The sequence below is a fragment of the Pistacia vera genome, unplaced genomic scaffold, assembly GCF_008641045.1.
Source record: "Pistacia vera cultivar Batoury unplaced genomic scaffold, PisVer_v2 Contig533, whole genome shotgun sequence".
Classification (NCBI taxonomy): domain Eukaryota; kingdom Viridiplantae; phylum Streptophyta; class Magnoliopsida; order Sapindales; family Anacardiaceae; genus Pistacia; species Pistacia vera.
The window spans coordinates 79,777-91,033 of NW_022196372.1; positions in this window are offsets into that span (position 1 = coordinate 79,777).

Consider the following 11,257-nt stretch of genomic DNA (forward strand, 5'->3'; position numbering starts at 1 on the left):
TGTGTTAAGGAAGTTGGGTTTTGATTTTGAAATGGCTTGATTGAGTTTGGAAAAGTGGTGATTTTGGGGTGTAAGTGTAATTTTTGAAACTTGTGTGTGAATTGAGGAGTGATTGTGGTTTGTAGAAAGTGTGCTTTAGTGTTAAATTTTGGGAGTTGAATTACTCAATTTTGGGGGTAGATTTGGGTGATCACTATTGAAAACTGAAATGCCGCTCAAAACGGTTCCCAGGGGTAAAGGAAAACAAGTCGACAATAGGTTTGCCAATGAGAAGGCTAGGCAGCGTTACAAAGGAGCAATTAAGAGAAAAGACAAAGGTTTTATTGCTGAGAGAGGATTGACCACCGTCCATAGAAAAGATTGGAATTGAGGGAGAGGTTGGGATATCTTTTTGCGTGAACCGAAGCAGTTAGCCATAGAGCCAATAGTAAGAGAATTTTATGCCAACTTCCCTAAGTGTGGGTCCGGACATGTTTATATGAGGGGTATTAAAGTGCAAATTAGTGCGAAGATTATCAATGATTTCTACAAGATTGATCCAATTGACCGTGATGAGTATTTAGAATTCAAAAAGAAGGAGATTAACGAGGAGAAGATTCTTAAGGTTATAGCAAAGCCGAGTACGTCTTGGGAAATTTCGAAGAAGAGGAGAAGAAGCATAAAAAGAACTAATTTGATTCCCATGGCTAGATTGTGGCAGTACTTTATCTGTGCACGGATGGTCCCAAAAACGCACTACAGTATAGTGGTTTTTGAGCAAGCAGTTTTACTTTATGCCATTGCCATTGGAAAGAAAATGGATGTGGGGAATATAATAACGGAGAGTATACGGCATGAAGCTAAACCAAGGCAAAGGAGCTTCGCCTTCCTACATCTCGTCACTGAGATTTGCACTCGAGCGGGAGTCAATAAGGTAGATGATGAACCATTTCTTCATCCTCCCCCACCCCTCGGTCACAACTATTATCACAAGCTCCAAGAGCGTCCTCCCAGTGAAGGAAGCAGCTCCAGTTCGAAAAGACCAAGAACCATAGCAACAGCCACAACATCTAGTTCAACATCCACGACAAGGGAGCTGTTGCTACAAATTTTGGACAAGGTGAACAAGATGGAATGATGTCAAGATTGGATGGCAAGGCAAACCCGAATGTTGTACGAGATGCAATACAACTGCTGCACCAATCTAGGCATTGATGTTTCAAACTTCCAATGGCAAGATTGGCAAGAGGAGGAAGAAGATGATGCCATGGAAAAAGATGATGACGTCGAAGGAGAAAAGGAAGACAACGAATGAAGCTTGAAACATTTGTTTTTTGTATTTTCTGTTTTCATTTGTTTTTTTTTTTTTTTTTTTTTTTTTTTGTACATTGGAACCAATTTTCCTTTGTTAGATTGTTAATTGTTGTTTGAATTTTCTACTTTAGTTTGTAAGGGTGAGATTAGGTTGTAAATTTTTCATATTATTCAGTGGAAATTTCTAACACAGTGGGCACCATAGAATTTCATTTGTTTTACAGATGATGATGATGAGGAAGCCAAGGAATGGGTGTGCATGATGTTGAACGAAAATCAACCTCCACGAATTACTCAGGGAAATATCTCATACCCTTTAACTATGTTTTCTATTCCTGAAATGTGCATGATGTGACATTGGGGACAATGTCATTTTAAGTTTGGGGGTAGGAAAATTTGATATTTTGTTTTTATCTTTTGTATTGTTGTTGCCAATGATGAATTGCATAAGTCTATGATGAGAATAGGATTGTTTAGATTTTATTTATGGAAAATGTTAAGCATTGATTCAAGTTTAGGTTGGTTGATTAATTTTTCTTTTCTAGAGGCTTGTTGAGTGGTTCAACCACCATTTTCATTATTTCAGCATGCTTAGAAACATTTTATGTGGTTAGGTGAAGTCTTGATAATGTTGGTGGACTCTAGAACCTAGTTGAGAAGTGCTTGAGGAGAAATTCTAGGAATAGTCATTATTGAGGAAATGATTTAGGCAATTTTTTGGAACGTTTGAGCCCTTCAAGCCGACCATGAATAAATTTTTCCCTAGTCACCCATTTAAGCCTTATGAGATTATTACTGTCCTATTCTTCTTGAGCAACCAAAAATGCCCAAACCTTTCACCCTAAACACGTTTCACAACCTTTAAGAGAATTCTGAACCTAATGCAGACTCAAAAGAGCTTGGAGAGTTGTGTGAGATTTTGACGAACCAAAATAATAAGGTTGGGGGTCGCAAAAAGGGCAAGAAGAAGGGGTAATTGACCTCAATAAATTGATGTTGTTTAAAAAAAAAAAAAAAAAAATTTAAGAGTTTCAATTCAGAATCGAAAATAAGAATTGCACATGTTTGAGTGTTATAAAATGGTTGACACTTTGATTGGTGGTGGAGAAAGAAAGAGAAGATTAAGGTAGCTTTTAGTATTTGCTTGAAGAAAACCGAGTTTTCTTACTTTGTTTATCTTATCCTTTTCTTTGGAGCCCACTAATCGAGCCTAACGTTACAAGCTTGTAAAGACCTTTTGATCCTTAGTGATGTCTAGTTCGCATTAGTAGAGAGTAGTTCGATACTTAGGCTTATAGAGTCTACCACCATTTGATAAACTTTGCATTTCTGCATAAAATAATCCGGGAAGTCGGAAGGTGGACTGAAGTGGGGATTACCTACTCAGGAGGCCGATAGAGAAAGATAGTCGATCAACTTATAACTTCTTAGAGTGTTAAGCATTTTCTAGTAATAATGTTCCAGCAATTTTTGAGACTTGTATAAATTCTAGGCAGTTCTTTGTGTTTAATTTTGATTCTAATTTCTCTCATTTCATTTTCAATTTTGTTATTCTTTTATGTTTTTTAGTTGCTCTCTTTTAGTCGAATTTTGTACCTGATGCTCAAGGACGAGCATGTCTTAAGTTTGGGGGTATTTGATAATCCTAGGATTATACTGTTTTATCTAGGCTTTTTGGCCGGATTTTGGATACTTCTTCTTTTGTTTGTGCCTAAATTGCAACTTAATTTCATATATTTTATGTTTCAAGCCAAAACGTGTAGTTATAGCAAATACTAAGCGGAATTGAGTTTCTAGACCCAAAAGAAAGCGAATCTCAGGATTCGGGAAGGTTCTAAAGCAGATTTGAAACACTATGAAGCTTGTCCCTATTGGAGATCAGTAAAGATTGAAGATTCAAGCAAGGAAGCAAGCGCAGGGTAGTTTTGTAATTTTAGAATAGTTCAGAAAAGTTCGCCGCAGCAAAGAATAAGATAAACTCTCGGGTCAGATAGTGAATTAGAAGCCAACTCGATGCCGCGGCGAAGTCTGCAATTTTCAGTTATTAAAATTGTGCGTTTTAATTTTATGTGAGAGTTTTAGGGTTTTGGGACCGACTATATAAGTGGGACTTAGCCTGAGAAGAGGTTCGACTTTGTTTTGGGAGAAAGAAGAGAAGATTGGAGATTGAAACTCTTTGGGTTCATCAATTAGGGAAGATTTTGTTCTCTTTTCTTTATTCCATCATGTTGAATTCTTTGTTTACAATTTTTATTTTGATTTGCTTTAATTTTAGTATGAACTAACTCACTTTTGGGTTAGGGTTTTGATGTAATTGGGATTTTAATGTCTAATCAATAAATTGATGTTGCATTTACATTCTATTGCATGGATTGTGTAATTACTCTTGTTTTTATTGAAATTACTTGTTGAGCTTGATGAGACTGAGAAGTTAATCATGTATTAGCTTCTTAGGGTAATTGTCATTGTTTTATTGAACGCTAGAGATAGGTTTGAGAATCAATGAAATCAATTTAGGATTCCATTTAGCTAAACGGACTTGGAACTATTAACCTTCAATTTGTTGGGTGCGAAAGCTTAATAAGGATAAGTAGGAAAACATAGCCTGAGAAGGTATGTTTTACATGTTAAGGTGTCCGATTTATAATCCGTGCATATGAATATAGAAGTAACGGAATTTGTAGATTAATTCGTAAAATCCTAGTGAAGTCAAAACCCTAACCGCTTTGTCTTAATTGATATTTTTTCTTGAATTAATATTGTTTGCATTATTTAGATTTTAAATTACGTAGTGAGTTTTGTTTTAATCTTAGCTTAATTGTCTCCCACAATTCCAAACATCTTTCAGTTTCTCCAGCTTGATAAACAACTAGGAAAATCAGTGCTTAACACGCAATCCTCGTGGGAACGATACTCTACTTATCACTTTATTACTTTTCGTGACTAGTGCACTTGCTACACATTGCATGTTGTAATTTCAACACATCAACCCTGCAATGGATGATTTCAATTGATTTTGTTCCGCATTGTTATTGATGCTATTCGACTGAGTTTAGAGTGAGTTGAAATTAACACAAGATAAATTTAAGGTAGATGCTAATGATCTCCAAAGCGTAAAGGCTAAATCACTGACTATGAAATTCACTAACAACACAAACACATGCAGAAGCCAATATCCCAAGGTGTAAAGACTGTCATTGGCCAAGGTTCCCCAAAATGTGAAGGCAAAGTCAACGATTTTGGATTCCCCCACCAAGTCTTGGCAAGAACTTGGATAAAGGATTAGGGATAAACAACTCTTTCAAGAGCTTATAATTTCATTCAACAAAACTGACTATTACAATAAAATTGGCTTTTATATATGTCCTAACATTTGTGGTGCCAAAACAAAGAGAGATAAGTCAAATTACAAAAATACAATAAGCATAGGACATAACAAAAGGCTATTCTAACTGTCCCTAAAGCCAAGAAATTGAAAACAACATTTGAGTTTCCCAAGTAGTAGATTTTTTACTGGTTTCTATGGTTACTGTTGCCCGTGTAAAGCGTCTGCTGAGTTATTTGTTTTTGCAGCAATCTAGAGTGCTTTTCCTTCTGCTTTAGATTGCTTTGTTGGTGGGCATCAGGATTGGTTGTCATTCCTTGTTGCTCCATTCTTTTGTATTCTGTAGCTCTTTGGCTTGTCAAAGGGTTGGCATTAGGTTGTAAATTTGTTATTCTTTAATTTTATTACTGTACTTATTGAAAGAAAAAAAAAAAAAAGGAAGGGAACAAGGAGCCGCCCAAAGTTGTCATCCTTGTCTTTGTCAATTCAGGAAAGTTTTAAGCCGCCCATATCATAACCTTGTCTTTTCATTAAATGGACCCATGTGAACCATGTGCTCTCGATTGACTTCATTAGAATTGTTTCCTTTCCATGTAATTATATTGAAGCCAAATGAAGTGTTTGGGGTTGAGCTCACATTAGTTGAGCTGGCATACGTTGAGTTTGTAATGATTAAGTTTGAGCTCTCAAGGATTGAGTTCGACCTCGTAGTAGCTGATTAGAGCTTGCATTGGATGAGCTCGCAATGATTAAGTTGAAGCTCCCAGGGATTAAGTTTGAGCTCACATCAGTTGAGTTAGAGCTCCCATGGATTGAGTTCGCATCAATTATCAGGATAAATTAGTATATCCCATTGATTAGAAACCAAACTTGGCCCGGCCTGGCCTAGCTAGTTTAACCGGTTAGACCGGGACCTGGGGCCTTCACTGGTTTAACCGGCAAAGGCAGAAAACTAGCCCTCAAAATTACAAACACCCCCTACTCCTTCCACTCACCCCCTCTCACATTCAGGCACTTTCTCCCTCATTCTAGTCGATTCCAGTGCCTAAAATCACCCCGAACCCTCCATTGGCCTCATTGGCATCTCCCTACCAAAAACCCCAATGCCCTCGACCTTGATTGCTCACCGATCACCATCGGCCACCCTTAGGGTTTCACGATTTTACCTTTTTCCTATCATTCCCGACATCAAAAATCACCCCCAACTCCTCCATTTGCCTCACCGACATCTCCCCACCAAAACCCCCATCATACTCAAGTCTGATGTATATTTATTAGGGGTGTGTTTGTTAGATTTTAAACCTATTGGATTGATGGTTAAATTGTCGGTCAAATCGGTTAGACTGGTCAAACTGTGACCTGGTCCCCTAACCAGGTTGTCACATGGGCCAGGTTCCTAATCATTCTATAGCCCTAATCTTATTTTTTTTCCTTTGAAATCATGCCCTTATGACTAATTATTTTCATTGTTTACTTTACATAAATTTCAACAGTTGATAACAAAGATTTAGATTGTAGCCAAAGAATTTTTAATATTTATTCATTTAGATAGCAAAACGGTTATTATTAAGTAACAATAAATAGCAAGTATTTCTCATTAGTTGGTGATCACTTCTGGGTACAGTAATTCTTCGAGCATGAATCAATACAGCTTTCCACTTTCTCTGTAGCTGAACAAGAAAAGAAAGGCAAATTATGAGTTCTAGAGATTCTCTATTTATTAAATATATTTAGGGATGGACCGAGACTTTAATGTCAGAGGTTACAAGTTCAATATAAAAAAAAAAAAATTAAATTTTTTGATTAAACAAATAAATGCTAAAAAGATTGAGATAACCACTCAATTACAGTCTATAGAACCTAAAATACTAAAGGATATACATGAAAATAAAAAAATCGCAACTAAGTTTGTCTCTGTTTCTACTTTCTATTATACAATTTGAGAGAGAGCGGAATTTAGTTACGAGGGTTTTTTAATGGGGATATGCTGTCTATATGAGGGAACAGTGCCTCCTTAAAAAAACAAGAAGAGAGAGTTTGCTAAAATTCTTCAATGATTTTATTATGAGTGTCCAAACATATATAAAAAACCTACAATGAGATAACCCTAAAATTACCCTAATAACCTCACTTAAGGAATTAACCCTACAAGGCAACAATTCTTCCACTCAAAACCTACACATTATTCCCTAATGATTCCCACAAAAATATCTTATTTCCTAATACTTATTTCATAATAATAATTAATAATATCTTATTTCCTAATACTTATTTCATAATAATAATTCTAATATCCCCATCTATCCCACTTGATAGTCTTTTGCCCATACAGGAGCCTTTAGAATCCTTGCAGAGTACCTTCCCATAGCTTCAGCGACTTCTACAATTTCAGCAACATCAATCCCCAAAGTCCTATCAATTTTCTTTATGCTGAGATTGGTGCACAAAGAGGTGGCACAACCAAGCTTGCAAAAGTAATTGGCATCTAAAGAGCTTGTGGTTGTGGTGACACACTCCTTTAAGCACTTGTTTGTGCAGAAAGTCACGGGTTTAAAAGACTGAGCACATTCAAGGAAACAATTCTCGTAGCACTTGAAAGTAGAGGTTGAAGACAGTCCAAGTACAAGTCCTAACACCAAACAAAACATCAAAAGAGAGCCAATTCTAGTTTTCTCCATTTTCGACTCTATTCTATTCACGTTCGAAGCTGCAATAAGAAGGATTTATATGAGACTTTAATTTCATATGTAGTAGGTTTCTATGTATGGTTAGAATTGACAAGCATATTTGACATATATTATATATGGATATTGATTAAGTGAAAAGATATTTAATTTTAAGGTAGATTTTAAATGTTACCAAAAACGAAATTGATTGGGGATCCTTTAGGAGGAAAATATATAAAGAATTAACTAAAGATAGATATATCAACAGTCCTCTTCTTAAGTAAAATTAGAATTTGACAATTATTTGATTAATTAAAGAGATAATTGTAATTCATATAATATAAAAAAAAAAAAAACAACTAGACAACCTTTACTGATTTGGCATTTGTTGATGCGTGATTTTGACACCAACCAAACGCACGTGTGAAATGCTGAGCTGGCCCAGAAGACACACGTGGATGAGAGAAATAGAAAAACAAAAACAATAAAGAACAGCGTTTAAAGTGGTTCGGATGCTAAGTCCGTCCCTATACCAATTAACATTAGTTACAACTTTGAACCATTTTTTTTTTTTTAATCTTTTATTTTATTTAAGTGTAATTACGGCATATCCTAAATTAGAAGTTTGAATCTTGAATATAATGTAAGATAATAGATCGTTTTATTTTTTAAATACAAATAATACCTTAAATAAAATAGGACACCCAATTCAATTGTAATTCCTAATCACCCCCTGTTCAGCTTTAGACTCTTATTTTTCCTCCATTTTTAGTAGTACTATGAATCAAGGAGTCCACGACTGAGTCTCATTCCCGGTACTCATCTCAGTTTCCAATCAACTAGTTTTAATAGTTTTCCTTCTTCTGGCATGATGATGTATAACCCTCACATGATAGAATAGAGGCAGAGGTAGAGGTTATTTTACGCCAAAGCTTATATGCCAGGTGTGTGGAAAATGAGGTCATTCTTTCTACATGCTTTCATTGATTTGATCGGGATACCAAGGTTTTACAACTGGTGGTTCTTCTTTAGTGCCCCCATAGCCCAGTTCAAACTCAATCAAATGAGTCTGCTCAAGCACTATTGGCAGCAAGAATGATGCAAGGACACTATAAATAATCTTGTTCGTGGTTATTTTAGCCTGAGTTACCTGGTTTTTCCATTATTCACACCGGAGCTACTTAACAGTATAGTCATTATCCACAACAGACCCATTTGTATTAACCTTTTATTCTGTAATGTTGTTCATGCTGCCTCTTCAGTTCAAGATTTGGGAATTCATCCTCACCATTTTCCTCTTCTCATAATATATCTGTTGCAACTCCACAACTTTAACTGTACGACCTAATATGTGGACTCGGGAGCCACTACCCATATGACAACATATATAACAACCTATTGATAAAAACAACTATAAAAAGAGTTCTCAAGTTCAAGTGAAATCAGCAGGCTGTTCCTACACTCCATAGGTAGTCTCTTATACCTTCTAACTCTTTAAGAAATACTACAATTAACAAATTTGTTAGTGTTTCCTAATAGTAAAAATTGCTTAGTATTTCTCAATAGCTAAGGATAATGGTGTTATTGTTGAGTTTCATTCTGATCCTTATGAAAAAGGATAAGACTACTAGAGTTATTTTACTCCAAGCAATTTGAAAGATGGTCTGTATTAGTTCAAATATCTCCTATTGCCCAGTGAATCCCCGTTTCCCTGTCATCTTATGCTCATTCTCCTGCAACAGAACTTTTTTTCAGCAATAACTTAGCTCTTTTTTTGGCATGCTTACAAATTTGCAGCCTTAGTTGCTGATGCTTTCTAATGTAATAAGGATAATTAGTTACTGTAAACATTATTAGTACTATGTTATGCATGCTAGGTTTGTCATCCAAATGTAAGAACCTTACAAAGTGTACTGAATAAACTACAGGTACTGGTTCCTCTAGCAGTAAAATGACCTTTTTGTGAAGCTTGTCAGTTTGGTCAAATTGTTAGTGTATGCCCTAGAAACCATTAATGTTGTCGGTTTCAGAGCATTTTGTCTTGTATCAATATATAATAAATGAAAAAAAGAGTTCTTTGATTCATATATATAAGCTGCTTCCTTTATTTTGTCATGCATTTAAATAAAGCATATATATGAATTGTCTTGATAATCCATTTAATAAGTAAATGAAATTATCAAAATGTTACCTACAGAAGTAATATTGTTTGGGCAACAATATTACATAGTAGGCATACTGAATGCTTCGGGGGGGGGGGGGGGGGGGGGGGGGGGGGGGGGGGGGGGGGGGGGGGGGGTGCGGGGGTGGGTACAATGTAGTCTTTTGACTTGAGACATCGTGGTTGAACCATGTACGGATGCGCACGATTGATATGGTGTATAAGTATGAGGCTAGTCATGCCTTGTATGTTAAAGCCTACTTGGTCATGCATTGTTCCTATGCAGAAACGAACAATGGTCAAGAAGGGATCCGTTGACTCAAAAATATAGAATCGAGAGTACTCGTTGACTCCATCCAAATTTGAGTTCCAGGATGAATGTTGATAAATATCAGAAACCAGAATATCTTATTAGAGTATAACATTAGTCATACGAAGGTAAGTTTATGATGATGAGTTCCAAACATATTGATCGACAATTTAGAATGATATCGAGTTAGGATTTTGACGATCTGTGAATTCGTAATCAATTAGGATATGACAACGGAAGGATGTTACCTACATGGAAAATATGACCTAATACAGGTTTGATGGAGCTATTCCTTCATCCTGGTTTAGGGGCTATGGCACATTGTTAGATGTTTACCATAGTCGTTGAGCCTTCAGATAAGGTTCTGGATTGATTTGGACCCTGCTCACAGCTAACCAATGGTCACTACAACATTGTAAACATATAGCTATGAAAATTAGCTGCAGAAAGGAAAACTATAGCAAATACATATTTACAGCTACAAAAGTCAAAATCTTTAGCTAATTGAAATAATTTTAGCGATAAGACTTCCTCACTCGAAGCTAATATTCATCTCTTGCTTTAACTTAAAATCGTGGCAATAACTAGTCATTTAGCTACAATGTATTAGCTATGGTAAAACATTGTAGCTAATTAATGTATTTAGCTATAAACATTTTATTTACATGGCATAAAGTATCACTATTAGCTACGAGTTTAACTATATAGCTATTATTTGTGCATTAGCTAAAAATTATTGAAATTTGTAGCTAATTAATGTATTTAGCTATAAACATTTTATGTACATGGCATATAGTATCATTATTATCTATGAGTTTAACTATATAGCTATTATTTGTGCATTAGCTATAAAATATTGAAATTTATAGCTAATTAAGGTATTTAGCTATACAAATTTTATTTTCAGGATAGTAACAATATTATAGTATCGTTATCAGCTACTAGTTTAAATATATAGCTAGTATGTGTATATTAGCTATAAATTATTTGAATTTGTAGCAAATAAAAAACGTGAAAATTAATTTGCTACAATCCTTATAATATGCAGCTATAGATATTCTAATTTATTTTTATTACTTATGAATTAAATAGTTATAGTCAAACATAGTGTTAATTACACCGCTAAGGTCAATAAAAAATTGGAACCTTCAACTAATAGCCAACTTAAAAGGACTCTTCAGCGAGATAAGAGTGTGAACTTTTGCAAAATAAAATTTTATTTTAAAAGATCTCTAAGGTTTCTGTCTTTCCTATGATAATTTAAAACTAACACTTTATGAAATATAGATGATTGAGAAATTATAAAAATTGGTAATGTTACATATTTGTATATATAGACTTGTATGTATGTTTTAGATGATGATGATGATGACAAAGTTAATAATACTATTAATATTTGGGAATGGCAACATTTGTTTATTGTTAATTATATATAGAAAATGCAAGAAAATAGAAAAAAAAAACAAATTAAATCATATAAAATATTGCAAAATTACCTTCTT